The sequence below is a fragment of the Amblyomma americanum genome, chromosome 10 (genome assembly GCF_052857255.1).
Source record: "Amblyomma americanum isolate KBUSLIRL-KWMA chromosome 10, ASM5285725v1, whole genome shotgun sequence".
Taxonomy (NCBI): Eukaryota; Metazoa; Arthropoda; class Arachnida; order Ixodida; family Ixodidae; genus Amblyomma; species Amblyomma americanum.
Window position 1 is genome coordinate 107,980,675 of NC_135506.1, and position 16,705 is coordinate 107,997,379.

The 16,705-nt window shown below is 48.1% G+C and overlaps 1 long non-coding RNA gene across 1 annotated transcript; it reads right to left on the reverse strand.

Moving 5' to 3' along the window:
- Window positions 1-1,429: 1,429 nt before the first annotated feature.
- On the reverse strand, window positions 1,430-16,110 carry LOC144106293 (uncharacterized). Its single transcript, XR_013308962.1, has 4 exons — window positions 15,964-16,110; window positions 11,441-11,591; window positions 8,082-8,361; window positions 1,430-1,533 (listed from the first exon to the last, which is right to left on the reverse strand). It is a non-coding gene; the product is annotated as an uncharacterized LOC144106293 (long non-coding RNA).
- Window positions 16,111-16,705: the final 595 nt, after the last annotated feature.

Sequence of the window (16,705 nt, forward strand, 5' to 3'; positions counted from 1 at the left end):
CCGCCTAATTCTACTGCGCACTCCGTAATGATGGCTGTCAGATTATCGTCCATTGTATGAACATCACGATCGCCTTCCTCAGTTAAAGCCGAATATCTATTCTGCAACGCTTTCCTAAATTCCTGTACTTTCCCTCCTACGGCTAACTTGTTAATGAAGGTTTTCATCACTAGCTTCTTCCGTTCCCTCTTCAAGTATAAGCTAATTCGGGACCTTACCATTCTGCGGTTGCTACAGCGCATCTTTCCGAGGACGGCCACATCCTGAACGATGCCAGGTATAGCGCACAGTATGAAGTCGATTTCTTTTTAAGCCTCAACACTGGGGCTCTTCCCGGTCCATTTCCTCTTTTCTCGTTTGCGAGAGAAAGCATTCATGATCCGTAAATTATATTTATCGGCGAATTCGACTAATAACTCTCCCCTGATATTACTAGAACCTAGACCATAGTCAACTATCGCGTGGTCGTCAGCCTGCTTCTTGCCCACCTTCGCATTGAAGTCGGCAATCAGTACAGTGTACTGTAATTTTACTTTATTCACTGCCGATTCTACGTCCACATAGAAACTTTCAACGGTGTGGTCATCATGGCTGGATGCAGGCGCGTAGGCCTGCACCACTTTCAGCTTGTACCTCTTATTCAGCATAATTGCAATAGCTGCTACCCTCTCGTTAATACTACAGAACTCCTCTATGCTGCCAGCTGTATCTTGATTAATGAGGAATCCAGCACCTGGTTCTTATCTATCCTCTAATCCGCGATAGCACAGTATGTGTCCGTCCTTTAGTACTGTATACGCCTCACCTGTCCTCCTAGCTTCGCTAAGTCCTATCACATCCCATTTAATTCCCGCTAGCTCCTCGAACAACGCTGCTACGCTTGCCTCACTAGATAAAGTTCTAATGTAAAACGTTGCCAGGTTCAGATTCCAATGGTGGCCTTTCCGGAGCCAGAAATTCTTAGCACCCTCCGCTGCGTAACAGGTCTGACCGTCGCCGCGGTCAGTTGCTCCGCAGCCGCTGGGAACTGAGGGCCGAGGGTTAATTGGTTTGTTCGTAGAAGGTTGTGGCCAAGTACTACACCAGGGTGGCGGAGTCCTGTTCTGTTGAGGGAGTGCGTTATCGGTTCTGGTCACCGAGATCAGGCCGCACCCCAGGCCTCGTTATGCAATTCCATCGACACACGTTTTTTTTTTTAAACCCGGTGGAGAATTGTGCGGCACCAGGATTAGAGCCCCTGTCCTCTTGCACGCGAGGCGGCCGCTCTACCTCTACGCCATCGCTGGCTCCTCAGAAAATTTTAGTAATTGCAAAAATAATCTGCTCATGAGAAACAGTAAAGACCCCCACCTGGATATCCGTGAAAAGAGGCAGGCTCTTTCACCATTTAACAATCTTGTAGAGACGATGATCGGCCACATTGCAGAGCTTGCACAACAGGCTTGGGCCCCCGTCTGCTCCCAGGGCGCCAGGGGAATAAGGGCCACCAGCATCAAGTGCTGTGGCTCCAGTAGCAGACGCCTTGTGGCCAAACTGCTCGGACAACATGAAGCACATTTCATACAACACATGAGAGAATTCATACTAGTAAGGACCCACATTATACTACAGAAGTCTTACTGGACAATACTTGGGTTTCAGTTAATTAATCACCACACTTGCGACACGCAAAGGTGCCAAGATGACCTCTGTAATTCATATAGTAGAATGGGCGAATTAACCTGTTCCGAAAAACGGCCTCCAAACTAAGAAAGGAGAGCCAATTATTTGCCTTTAATCACATAAAATAATGTTCGACCAATGGCTGCATTTTTTTCTTTAGCAAGATATGGGAGCCTATTCCAAGGTTAAGAAAAAAAGACCAAAAACAGCTCAACCACACGAAAATGGCCAATGGTTGTTTGCATTCCCCGTGTTGCATAGAACCTGTCTGACTAGTTCAAAGCGTCCTAGCAGAGCTGACAAGAGAACAAAAGTCTCAGTGTGAGGTTCCTATGCTACTTCACCAGTATTTGGGTCATTCCATGCCAAATGCAGCAGAGTTTGCGCTCGACCCTCTCTGCTTTTTCACACAAAATCTGTAGCATTTTACTGAACTGTCCAAAGCAATTTCTCTTAATATCCGCTTGGAAAAAATTTTCCTGTCTTGTGATAGTCCTTTCAATTTTGCTAACTAGTGCAAAACAGCCTGTAAAAAATTTATAAAAATTATCTCCTTTTTCCGCTCAAACTTTTTTTATAAACAATGTATATGATTTTTACTCTCGTATCATGCATGAACAAATTGCCAGTGGGAAGTTTTGTGTTCTTTATTTCGTTTCTTTGAACCCAAACCGCATAATTTTTCACTTTAAAAACCTCTATGTGGCATTAATGAGGAATATAAAAGCTTTAATCAGCTGCAAAAACATGTACTACTAGGTAATAATGTTTACAATAAAACTGAATAACATTCATTAAACATAATATTCCAAAGTTGCAAAAAAGTATTAAGGTGCATTGTAGGGCGAGTTGGTGAACGAACATTAGGAAGAAACACAGCGCTAAAGAAACGGGACAGTATGGAATGGGACAAGGTATTTGGCCGGAAATTTCATACAGGGGTGGCCTTAGGAAAAATGCGAACTATGACCACACTAATAGTCCGTTTCAAAGCAAATTCATCCCAGGCGACATCAGGCTGGGCTAGCTGCGTATTAAAGACGCGTTGCCAAAAATAAGCACGCGCTCCATATTGTGGGTGTTCGACAGCGTCCTCCGTCATTTTTTGCATCACAATGTCTGCCTTACGGAAACAACTCCTGATGCACGCTGCAGGCAGTTCTATCCACGCGAACTTTTTCCATGGTGGGGAACAGAGTCACCCGGACAGAGACTTCGGCACCTTATCAGTCAATTGCGATCATTGCTCTTAGTATGCACAGGAGTCGGGGCTCCGACAAAACACCTGGAGCATGTGAATTACGCCAATGTCAAGAGGCACGTCTGGCTCGTCGTGTTTGTTGGCAGAAAAATGTGGTTGCCACAGTCAGAAAAGGTAGCACATGGTGCGCACCGACGGTTGTCGAGAACGAACGGGATACTCAAATTTTTTTTACAAGCCACTCGGCAAACAAGTCGCAAAGTTATGTTTAGTGGCGTACTCATTGATTAAACTCTCATGCATTGCCCAGTCGTCGCACGAGTATGTAGATTTTAAAGCACTGCAGCCTTGCTACTCTCCGCAAAGACACATGGTGTCCGCTGGTCACTCTCTTCCATGCTCAGCTATTCAAGGACGGTAACTCAAAGCTTACTGCACTTTTCATCACCCTCTTTGAAACCATGCGTTTTCGATGGTCGCATCTTAAGAAAAGCATTGTTGGCGCTCCATACAGACCGTAATTTATTCTTTTATTTTTGCTTTCCGGGGGTTGCGCTCTTTCTTTAGAAATAGGGCAGGTGTTGTCATGCGGACTTTGAGGTGCTCGTCGCTCTGTGCTCCAAAGAGAAACTGAGGTTTTCTACTTCAGGACCGAGTTCACAGTGCCTCCTCAATCGCTGTAGCTGAGTTGTGCAGCCACACTTGTTCACTGTATCTGAGATGCAACGCCATTGCCCTAATACATGATTTGATAGTAGGTCTGCCTTTGTTCGTAATAAACGAGTGTTCGTTATAACTCCAGCAGTTATGAGTGGGCTCGACTGCATTCGCGCACCCCTACATAAAATGCAAGCTGTGCTTTAGATATCTTAAATAATCTCAATTTTGTACCGGTTGTATCCTTGCTCGTTTACGCAGTGTGGCAACATTGTAAGAAGTGCCGATGCCATCATATGCCTGGGAAACACTTGGTAGCCAGGTTGCCATCACAGCATAGGTGCTTCTTGCTAACTGTCCATATTTTCTCTGATTTATTGAATACATAATTTTAAATCACTTTATCCAGAAATACGTTCGGTGACCATTTGTTTTAACTGAAACTACTTTATTTGTTATCCACAAGCGACAGTGACGACACCTGCAGATTGCCTGAAGTATTGTGCGGCAGTCAGGGTTCCACTAGCACTTCCTGCTCATTGCGTGCGCGTCCTGTAATCGATAGTTGACTTCTGGTAACTGTTGTCAAAACTGTTGGCCCGCACGTGATTGACAGTCACACTCCATGCCACATCTTAGCTCTCCTGGAAGCAACGACGAGTGAATAGGATCTGCCACTGGAAGAGGTAGCTATTTTTGTTGTGTCTGACAATGCTCCAAATTTCCGCGCAGCTCTCCGGGACTTTCAGTGCAGTGTTCGGGCCAAACATTGCAGTTGGTCATCAAGTATGCCAATGAAGAAACTGCAGGAGTACCAGCCATTCTTAAAAAAGGCCGTGCAATAGTAGGCTCTTACAAGCACAGTGCCCAAGCTGCAGCAAGACTAAAGGACTGCCAGCAGCGGATGGAGCTACCCCTCCTGGAGCTCGTCCAGAATGTAGACACGAGGCGGAATAGCGAGCATGACATGCTATCACGTCTCCTTCAGCTTAAAGAAGCAGTCTGCCTTGAACACGCTACGTCGGAGACAGTGGTATCCAACCTGACACCACAGGAATGGAAAACAGTGGCTGGACTGGTCAAGGTCCTTGAGCCAATTGCATCAGAACAAAAGACATGAGTGGGCAGAAATACGGAACGCACATAGTGCTGAACGACTGTACTGCAGCGGATGAAGACAAGTCACTGTTCGCAAAAAAATACAAAAAACTGTGAAGGCAAGATCTCCTAACCACAATGAGCAAAAAGAGTACATCATGGCAACGGCATGCGGCCCATGATTCAAAAACAACTTCTGTACTGAAGCTTTACAAGAAACAAGGCTTCTGGAACGATAAGGACTGAGCTGCAGAGCTCGCCAATCCCACCACCCACTGACTGTGCGGAGCCCTCAACATCTACACCACAAAAGCAGTGCAGTGCCAGCATATGGGACAATATTGACAAACTTGCAATGTCATCTGGGAAGAGATACAACCGTGAACCAGGCAACATTGATGAACTTCAGCGGCATCTTCGAGAGCCAGTTTGCAGCAAGGATGAAGACCCTTTTACGTACTGGAGGAAAACAGGCAAGCAGAAATTTTAAGGTCAGCTGTACAGAATGGCCAGAAATACCTGACAATATCAGCAACGCAAGTTCCAAGTGAAAAACTGTTTTGTACAGCTGGCAACATTGCCACGTCCAGGCAAGAAAACCTGTTGCCGGATCACGTGCAGCAGCGGCTTTTTTTTGCATGAGAACTTATAAATTACAAGCACTTCAGCACATGTTTGAGTAAATTTGTTACTATTCGATATTCGATTCAAGAGGTACTATTCGGTATTCGCACACCTCTACACTTGTTCTGTAATGGCTTTACCGGAAAGAAACATGTAACTATTGGAATCATTCTCTAACCATGCAGGGATAAGGCCCAAGACTACAACCCTTGTGACTACACTGGAGGAGTCTTGTTCTTTGTTTGTTATGCCTTTTACGCTTTACATTTTAATATGCAAACCTCGGTCGAGAAATACTAGTTTTGTCAATCTGTATACTTGTCGTTTTTTTTCAATCTACAAAGCTCAGCCAGTGGTTTGTTCATTGCAATGTTATCATCAACATCGTCACCAGTAGCAATAAAACTGTATGCTGTTTCTACTATTTCATTCATTAAGAAAAATCTCTACGCTGGTGAAATTTGACTGACATTTTTTGGAACATTGACCTACTAATAATCTATGCTGACTTAATATTTGGGTTTCTAGTCCCTTTAAAGTTTTTATGTGATGCCAACAGTGTTGGGAGTGTGGACCATTTTAATTGACTCAATGAAACCAATTCAAAGAAAGGTTATGTTCTGGTTCACATTGAATAGGTGAATGGTTTAAGTTGTCAGCTGCTATTGATGCCCGATTCATGGGCAAAATGTCAGTACGTGAGGGACCCAGCTGGCATTGGCTAATGGTGTGGTGGAGAGTCTGGCCATCAATGAGTTTTATACTCCACCCATGCAGCTCTGGCAGCTGTGGTCCTGTATGTTCTGTCGGAGACAAAAGTGCCCAGAGAACGCAAGATCTAGCTGAAATGCAGTGCTATATCACCTGCCAGTTAACCACTTCCCTATAGAGAGGTGCGGTCGTATGAAAGCATCCATGGAGAGGTGTTCTATTTTTTCGGTTCGATGGAAGAAGTGCTGCTGTTGAAATACAGAGAGTGAAATGTTGCTGATCTAAATTGTGTTGTCAACACCCTATCAGAATAGCGGCATACGGCAGGAGAGTATCCACTTTCATGATTCAGTTGTTGGGGTCGTTTCCTAACTAGGGTCCAAAAAAAGTAGAGCAGATGCTTTTATATGGACCCCTCAGTACTAATAACATCATGTGTGGGATCGATTCAACAGGTGCTTGGACGTCCTGGGAACTTTTGCTTAGATTAGAACCCCGCGCCGCTCCATTGCTGCCGCGGTTTTCGGCTCCGTCGCCGCCACGGCGTAGAGGAGGCCGGCTGTGAGAATATGCACGAACGCGGTGTGATGTCATACCAAACGGCGGCGGCGACGAGCCGCGCGGTGTGCCGTCATGCCAGATGGCGCGGCGAGCGCGCGAAGGACAGTAACCGTCTCACATATTTCGGTGGACATTTGAACCGCGCCCTAAGGAAAGGGATAAAGGAGGGAGTGTAAGGAGAAAGGCATAACTGAAAATTGAAAGTTGCATTTTGAGGAAAGACACGGCGCTGCGCAGCGGCGGAACACTTGTGGCTCGGTGCAATTAGTGGCGCATGTGCAATATTGACTAGGTAGCGAGAGAGAGAGAAATATCTGCGGTGAGGCGCGCGCTGTGACTTTATGTGCCTCGTTGGAGCACGGCCACGTCAAAATCGCAAGTTCGGGGCCAGTGAAGCTTTCGCTTTAAAATAAAAAGACGCCCGTGCGCTGTGCGGTGTCGGTGCAAATTAAAGAGGTACAGGTGGTCGTATGTCGTATTTCGAGATAAATCCGGAGCGCTCCGCTACGACGCCTCTTTCGGTACACATGGCCCATTAAGGACACCGTTGTGGTGGTCCCCGGAATAGTTTTAACTAGCACCGAATCCTTAACGGCACCTAGAAGACTTATAACCAGAAATGTTCGTCTTAAAAGCTCAAAAATAGTAACTGCTGACTAAAAAACCCAGTTGGCAGTCGCAAGTCGACTGGGGAACAGTGCAGCTTGGCACTGAGACATGGTTTAAAAGGGTCCCTGTCAGAATCTACAACGCTGCTCGGCTAGGTTGCAGTGTGCAAGCATTTGCAAAAGGCAGAAATGAGAGTGCACAGCAAGACTGAAGACGTTGGTCGAGCAAGCCTGAGCAACGACATAGTAGCTCGCAACTCAAGAACGAAGCGACGTATCTCCATGAAAGGAGGCCCTCTAAGCCCACTGTATTGATGTCGTGGTTAATGCGGTTAATCCTTGCTTAGTCTCCTTGCAGCTACCAGCCGCCTTGAGATGCCACGCTTGAATGTGCATGGAGATTAAAACCACAACGTGACAGGCGGTCGATGCTGTTGGCTGGAGGGCCTCCATTTGCCCGTTGAGGGCATTTGCCGTTTCTGTCTTCAACTGTATAAAACTGTACCTGGAAGTGACCATTGAGTCTGCTTCCACGGCGCCGCGTCACAAAAGATAAACTCTGTTCGAATAACGATCAGCACCCACTTCGATGTTCACAGACTAGTCTACAAGTAGCATTGCCATAGTTCCTACCAGTTTGTAACCTTTCCGTAAGGGTACACAGTAGCTGCGGAATACAATCTAATAACGTTGATGTGGTAACTTATCCCTAACCAGACCTTTCATTCCTGAGAGAGCTTGCCGGTATTCTGTGCAGCCATCCTATCGTCTGGTTCTGCTGCGAACTACGTAACACTAGCTGTACTGTGAGGTTAACGTTTGCTTCAACAATAGCGAAACGAGCGCTTAGAGGTCTGTCGGTTACTAGAGAATTCTTGCTGCACCTAACCTGTGAGGTGATTCCACAAGTTCCCTTAAACATGCACCTTATCTCACCCAAGTCTCCCAATTCAACTTACCTGTTGAAGGGGTCATGCCTGCTTCTTCCGGCTTAGGAGGTGTGCGCCTGCGGCTGACTCCATCTGCTTTCACGTCACGGCTTGGCGACCAGGCAACCATTTCGATTCTGCAGTCGGACCTGCTTTCACATCATGGCTTGGCGACAGGGTAACCCTCCGCGATTCTGCAGTGAGACCGGCTTTCTTGCTAAGGCTTGGCGTATTGGTGCCGCCTTGGGTGCAACGATTGCAATCAAGTTGGACGCGGTGTAAGCGCGTTTCTTCCAGCCAAGGAATCCGCCTGAAAACGAAGACGCGGTGGAGATCACCCTAAGACCTACGATTTTTGGACGCTATCATCTTTGCATGGCGGAACAAAAAAGAAACTGCTGTCGAACGCCACTTTAGATTATTTAGGAGTCTATTTGCACAAAGGCGACCAAACTGTGACCCCGTTCTACAAAGACGCGAGGCCGACTCATGGCGTTCTTTTGGTGCTCCCGACTGTTGAAATTGCGCAGAAGCACGGTACACACACGCTCAAAGCTAGTATTATAAGCTCTGACCTCCGCTCATGAGCGTGTGTGTTGCGGCACTGTGATCGACTAGGAACTTTCCAACACAGATCCTTTGCAACATTCTCTCAAGGAAGGCGCAGCGCACAGTCAAACATGTCCTGCGCACTTTGCATCCAGGGCCTAAGTTCTAAGGGTTGGTGGAAGCGCCATTCCTTAACCAGAACCATTAATCGGAACGATAACCATTAATCGCAAGTGTTTCACAACGGCGCTTAGCTGAACGCACTAATCACCGAGCCACAGGGGGGGGGGGGGTGCAATTAATCCGAAACATTTAATTACGCCGCCCAAGTCGCATCTGTTTTTCACTGCCATCATTCTTTCTCCCTCGATGAAGTGTGCACTGAGAAGTCACACTGTTACTGCGGCTTTGCTCTCCTGAAGAGAGAAATTATGATCTACGACATAGCACGCGGCTGTTAAAGAGTTTATTGATATTGCATGGAGATGTTGTGGTACCAGACCTGCTACAATTTCTTCAAAATAATCGCTGTGCGGGGACAGCCTTAAGGCGATAAACGTGCTTCTTAAAATATATAAACGAGTGGATGGGCAGAACGAAAATCAACACTCATCATCATATTCAATGGCTACCAAGCAGCAGAGAACCTGTCCCATGTGTCTTCACTCCCACAGGCAGACCAGTACTGAATAAGCAGACGCGGCACACTGCACAGATCCTGTTACTTATGGCTCGAACTCACCTCTGCGCCGCTCTCATTTTTTAGCCGAGAAACGTGGTATTTTTAGTGATGCTGAAGCTGCCCACCCGGAAGAATTGTTACTGTACTGCGAGGTACGCGATGTAACCATGCTAGTGAACTGGTGTCCTCAACTTAGAGTAGTCAGCGTCTCGATTTGACAGCGAGTCCTCTCATACGGCCAATGCGCATGGCGCGTCTCGCCCCTCTTGGCTGCAGGCTATTCCGCAGGCCACGCGGCACAATTTCTTGGAAGGAAACGTTTAGACGCGACCGAGCAATGCAAAACGCTCTGCGGCACTACGTGCGCACCCTTAATATGGACGGCTGGCACGCCTCAAAGCCCGCGACGCGTAGTACTCAGGACACGCCTAGGTGATCAGTGTTTACGGCGCTCGGCTACTGACACGGTGTACCCAGGTTCGAACCCGACCACAGCGGCCGCGTTTCGATGGAGGCGAAACGCAAAGGCTCCTGTGCGCTGCGCGATGTCAGTGCACATTAAAGATCCCCAGGTGGTCGAACTTATTTCGGAGCCCTCTACTACGGCACCTCTTCCTTTCTTCTCTAGTCCCTCCTTTATTCCTTACCTTACGGCGCGGTTCAGGTGTCCGTCGATATGTGAGACAGACACTGCGGCAATTCTTTTCCCCAAAAACCAATTTTCATTTTCATGGGGACACCTACGCATTTCTTACATGAAAATGCGGAAACAAGTGTAACTGGCTCCCTGGGTCAATGGACAACTCAGTCGCGCTGTGAGTAGGCGGTCGCGTGCGTCTACAAATTGAGGCAGTTATGAGCCTTTCCTTTTCTCGAAACCAGCCTAATTGCATCCGACTCTATTTTGAGGAAAGGAAAGACACCTAACTGGCTCCCCGGGTGGGTGGACACCTCATTAGTGAGAGAGTGGACACCTCATTAGCGCTTTAATCTACGTGGTGGTGAGGGCGCCGGGACTCCATGGCTGCAGGAGGGGCGACGATGTCATGTGCATGTCCCGATCCGGCCACATGTTTCTGATGACGGGTGGGGGTTGCTCACATGAGTCAAGTCTACTCTCGCAATGCAAAGTGCGCCGGCGTACTAAAACAACAAGCCTCGAGATGACTAACTTCTCTTCAAAGAGCATTTAGAGAAGAAACGGGCACCTCGTGCCACATGATATAATAATAATAATAATAATAATAATAATAATAATAATAATAATAATAATAATAATTGGTTTTGGGGGAAAGGAAATGCGCAGTATCTGTCTCATATGGTTGGACACCTGAACCGCGCCGTAAGGGAAGGGATAAAGGAGGGAGTGAAAGAAGAAAGGAAGAAGAGGTGCCGTAGTGGAGGGCTCCGGAATAATTTCGACCAACTGGGGATCTTTAACGTGCACTGACATCGCACAGCACACGGGCGCCTTAGCGTGTTTCCTCCATAAAAACGCAGCCGCCGCGGTCGGGTTCGAACCCGGGAACTCCGGATCAGTAGTCGAGCGCCCTAACCACTGAGCCACCGCGGCGGTGGTGCCACATGACGCCACATTTCATTTTTCTTCAATTATTCAATTAGGCAGCAGCAGAAAGAAGAGAAAAATTTGTAATAATTAAATTCGGCATATGAATAAATGAAATGGCGCAGTATCTCTCACGCCTTGGTGGACAACTGAACAGCGCTGTAAGCCAAGGAATCAATGATAGAGTGAAAGAAGAAGGGAAGAAAATGGTGCCATGTAGGGCTCCGGAATAATTTCGACTATCTGGGGATCTTTTACGCGCGCTGACATTGCAAAGCACACTGACGCCCTTTTGCGTTTCGCCTCCCCGAAAGCTGTTCGGCTCTATGATTCCACTCCAGAGGGTGCCCGGAGACTGAGTCCGGGTTCCCTGTATGAGCCCTCAAAGTTTGTCTTACTACACTGTAGATTTTGCAGACAGTAGTCCACTACAATAACTGCGTCTAGCAAAGCTCGACTAGGTTTTGCAACCAGGCTGCAAACTCTACAGTGGAGCCATGCTACAGGCAGTTCTTGCTGTGCTCTACAGAAAGCCTCTCATGGCTTTACAAAGCTTTCAATTATCTCACATAACAGCACAATCGAACTAACGGAGTCAAGCGTGATGGCCGCCACTTTCGATGGAACGGTGGCACCTGCTTTCACGCTACGGCCGGACGCCGTATAGTTTCGCCTTTGATGCTCTGGACAGGTCGGTTCTCGACGCCGAGGAAACACGTCTCTTCTCGAAGAAAGACGCAGCCTGCAGCGAGGAGACACGCCGCAATGATCACGCCGGAATCTGCGTTGACGAAGTATCTTTCCACCGTGCAATTAAAAGAGAGCTAAGCTCCAATAAGCACGCCAATGAGCGAAGGCAGTTTTAGCTTTGGTTTAGCCATATATAGCGCTGCATTCTGGCGTGGTGGACACCTTCTGGTTTCGCATTCCTCCGCTCGCCGCCTGTCACCCTCTCTCTCCTCCCTATCCTTCCTCTCATAATCGTGGAGAGGACCATGTCCTTCTCTTTGGTACTTGCTACGGTTCGCAGATGGCAATAAATTTTAAATAAAATATATAATCCCATGATTGGGCTGACCTGTTCACCAAGTAGTTATGACCATATGGCAGGCGCTGCAGGTTCAAGATAAAATGCAGGGCTATATCGCTGCACCAAACCAATAACATACTTCTCTGTAAAAAGTGCTTCGCTCCGATGAAGCCTACTGATGCAGTAAGGAATGCAGTGTAAACATCGTCCGCAAGACTGTCGAGGAGCTAAAACAAGGAGCAACTGAGCATGTTAACGTTGTTTAGCAAGCTGCAAAGCTGAACAGAATTCCCTATTTAAAGCAGGCGCTACCGCCTGCCCACAGCTTCTACCATCCACCTTCTTGAATCCCAACTAAGCACATCAGTTCACCCATCGCAGTGCCCCACGAGGCGAAAAATATACGGCAGTTCTATGCGTACCCCAAATCATTCCGCATAGGCATGTTCCAAACCACGAGTGAGTGAGTAAAAGCTTCATTGGTCGAAAGAGTAGAGCGTTGGTTAGGGGTCTCGGGTGGTATAGTCCCATTCCACGGCCTTGATTTGAGTATCTCGGGCATCGCTGGCCTTTGCTGAAAGCCACGCGTCAAATAAGGGAGCAGTCATGAGAGCGGGGGGTGGAAGATGTGCTGTGGAGGATGCGCTCTACAGTCCCGTGTTATGTGGTCCAGTGGCTTTTTCGCCGTAGAACCGACAGTTCGAGCTAAACATTTCAGCAAATAAAATTCAAAATTGGTTTTTGGGGAAAAGAAATGACGCTGTATCTGTCTCATAAATCGTTGGACATCTGAACCGCGCAGTAAGGGAAGGGATAAAGGAGGGAGTAAAAGAAGATAAGAAGAAAGACGTGCCGAAGTGGAGGGCTTCGGAATAATTTCGACCACCTGGGGATCTTTAACATGCACTGACATCACACTGCACATAGGCGCCTTAACGTTTTGCCTCCATAAAAACAGCGACCGTGGTCGGGTTGGAACCTGGGAACTCCGGATCAGTTGCCGAGCGCCCTAACCATTGAGCCACCGCGGCTGGTCGGGACAAAGAGAAGGAAGAAATAGGTGCCGTAATGGAGGGTTCCGGAATAATTTCGACCGCCTGGGGATCTTTAACGTGCACTGACAATGGACAGCGCACGGTTTCGCTTCCATCGAAACCCGGCCGCCGTGGTCTGCTTCGAACCTGATTATTGGTTTTGAGAAATGGAAGGCGCAGTAAATGTCCGACTTCCCAGTGGATACGTCATCCGCACCGTGAGGGAAGGGCGGAAAGTGGGAGAGAAAAATACAGAGAGAAATAAGAGACATTTTGCGAATTTTGAAAAGCATATGGAGCAGTAGCTGGTTTTCTTCTTGGTAGACACCTCCACTGCGCTGTCAACGAAAAAAGGGAGGTGGGAGCGGAAGAAGAATTTTAGCTGTGACTTTACTGCTGAACCTGGTTAGAGAGCGAAATCTGTGGTGTATCGGGCAAGTAGACGCGGCTTGGCGTCTGTTACCTTGAGTGCGCTCCGCACACTGGATAGGCAGCGTGTTCGCCCTGCCACACTGGTAGGTGGAAGTTAAATTAAAGGTGTACTGCGAGAGTCTCGTCACCCAATGAACGCTGCGGCCTATTCGTGCAGTGCTGCCTGTATGCTACAACGTTGTCAGCGCTAATGCATGAAGCCTACATCTCTCTCACCACCGCCAGGTACATCAAAGCGCGTTTGAGACGTCCACCGACCCAAGGAGCAAGATATACGCCCTTTCTTTCCTCAAAATCATAGGAGTCTAGAACGTTGCCGACGCCCACGAACACAACGAACGCCGACGGCCTATAGAAACATACGCGCGCTCGGTTTCGGCGGCGGCGGGTAGTGACGTCATAGCTGCCAAGTGGTTCAAGGTGGGTTCGATGTCAAACCCGCGTACGCGGCTAAAAACCTACGGATGGGGTGTTACAGCTTTCATTGAAGAAAAAAAGAGGTGTAATAGATGAAGGCTCCGGGATAATTTCGACCACCTGGAGATCTTTAACATGCATTGGCATCGCACAGCACACGAGAGCCTTTTGCGTTTCACCTGAGCCGAAACGCGGCTGTCGCGGTCGTGTTCGAAACGGGATACTCTGGCTCAGTAGCGGAGGGCGCTAACTATTCGGCCACAGCGACGGGCGAGCAGCAAACCACATCCTAAGCCGTTTACAACTAACCAATTTACATGCCCGTGTACTTTTCTTTTCGTTAATCCAGTGGCAAAGTGCAGTATGGTTGGAAGCCCTTGACTACTCTATTGTGAAGACTTGCATTTCCCTGTAAAACCCTTTTGTGCAAAATTTTATTCCAGCTGCTGAGTTCTTCCTGCTAAGAAATCTTGCCCCCAAAAGGGGGACACTTATTCGCTGATTACATGGGACAAAGCGATAACATAGTCGCCCGCCCTAGACACCCGCTCCCATTGGCACCAATGCATGTGCTAATTGAAGGCTCGAGGCCCGACCAATGGCTAGCGTAACTTCCGACTAGCAGTTCAGCGCTCGACCTCACGCATATTGAAACGCTATCAGCAAAGCACTAGTGCGACAGTTTGGGGGACGCCTCGTCACAGAGTGTGGGCCACACAACGACGCCGGGATATCGCCTCCACGTGCTCACGCCCTGAGGGTTCCCTTCACGTCGAATAGGAAAGCTTCGCCACCGGCCTCAACGTCTCGGGCACCAAATCACTGTAACCGTGGTTTCAAATTTCTTGAAAAGTCTCCTTCACGTGGAAAAGGAACGCTTCGTCGCTGGCCTCAACGTCTCGTGGTCGAAATTACTGTGAGCGTTGGTTCAAATTTCATAAAAAGCCCTTCACTTCGAAAACAAAAACGCTTCGCCTCTGGTCTCAGCGTTTCGCGGACCAAATCTGTAATCCCTGGTTCAGATTTCATGAAATGTCTCGTTCACGTTGAAAAGGAACGCTTCGCCGCCGGCCTCAACGTTTCGCGGTCCATATTAGTTTAGGCGCTGGTTCAAATTTCATGAAAAGTCCTTCACGTCGAAAGAAACGCTTCGCTTCCAGCCTCAACGCCTCGCGGAAAAAATCACTGTAACCGTTGGTTCAAATTTCATTGAAATACGATTCTGATGTGGCCTGTGCGCTACCACGGCCGCCGTAGTGATGTGCTTTTACGCGAGAGCGTATACTGCTCGTTTGGTCGAAATGCCCTCGGCATAGTAGTTAGAACCCCGTGTCGGAAATAATCGAGGGCTGCGTGGAAAAAAATCGTATCATGGTAATTTATTGTTCTAGTGACTGATGACTGCTGTGTGATAGGTGATGGTGAGTTGATGAAATTGTAATAAAGACATGAAAAAAAATGCGAAAAAGAGGTGTTCAAAAGTAAAATCGCTGAGAATTAAAAGCAACTACTTGATGTTGCTAATTAAGGAAATTTAGAGCGGGTCATTGATAAAATATATGAAACAATTGAAAGAATGAACAATGAGTTCAAAGGTATGCTCAGAAAGGTAAGCATAAGAGAGCGTTGTTGAAATTGTAAGCCTAACCCACTATGTACGCTATCGCGTCGTACCCTTAAGGCTGTTCATCGCATGCGCTTATAAAGCGTTGCTCACGATATTTTCGAACCAGAAAGCTCCACTTTTCGCATGCAAAGCTGACGGCCGAATGAGGCTTAGATTTCACCTCTAAATTGAGGCTCGCCATAGAAAAGGTGCATGGCGGGTTCACTTTGTGAACGCCCGAATAACTCCACGAACGCCGACTGAAACAGTTATCAAGCTGTTTGTGAGCGTTCGTGGTGCGCTTGAGGAGTCCACCAACAAAGCGAAGGCGCTGCGCACCGCAGGGATCGCTAGGAGGAGCCCGGCGCCTCCAAAGCTCAGTCGAAGACTTGCCCCGGCTCTGGCTCCATGTCTTCGGCGGTGCACTGGAGGCGCAGGGCTGCTTCTGGCGATCCTTACGACCGAGAGCGACACGAAGCAGCGTTGGCTAGAGATAAATCGCGAAAGCTGGCTCGCCGGATTCGAGGTTCGTTTCCGGGAGCCTGACTCATGCGCCGAACGCCGAAAATACAAAGCCACAGTGGCGGGTACTCACCTCGGGAAGCTGGTTAACGACGTATTCTTCGGCAGGAACACTAACACTGACGCCGTCTGTTCCGTAGATAAATCCCTGTGATCTCACGTTTGCAAGTCATGTGCACTGAGGTCGAACTCTTCCAGAAACTAACGAAGTGCGGCCAACCTCAACCTGGCACAGCGAATTCTCTTTGCAATCCACGTGGCAGCCTTTCATTGGCGGAGACAGTCTAGTGTTGACGAATCACGGCACAGGAGGCAGCAGCACGTGCTCTAAGGTCCCGCACGCGCACTCTCCAACGCCACCTGTATGGCGTCTCAGCATTAGACGCCGACATGCAACATGGAGATGTTCGAATGTGTTGAAAAAAATTTTTAAACACATTCTAACATCTCCATGTGTGATGGCTCGATGGCTGAATGGTTGGGCGCTCAGCTAGAGAGCGGGAATACCCGCGTACGAACGCGGCCGCGGCAGCCGCATTTCTATGCAGATGAAAAATTAACAAAAACTGAAAATGGATATTGGTTTTTGGGGAAAGGAAATGGCGCAGTATCTGTCTCACATATCGGCGGACACCTGAACCGCGCCGTAAGAGAAGGATTTTTATGGGTTTATAGGGGTTTAACGTCCCAAAGCGACTCAGGCTATGAGGGACGCCGTAGTGAAGGGCCCCGGAGATTTCGACCACCTGGGGTTCTTTAGCGTGCACTGACATCGCACAGTACACGGGCCTCTAGAATTTCGCCTTCATCGAAAT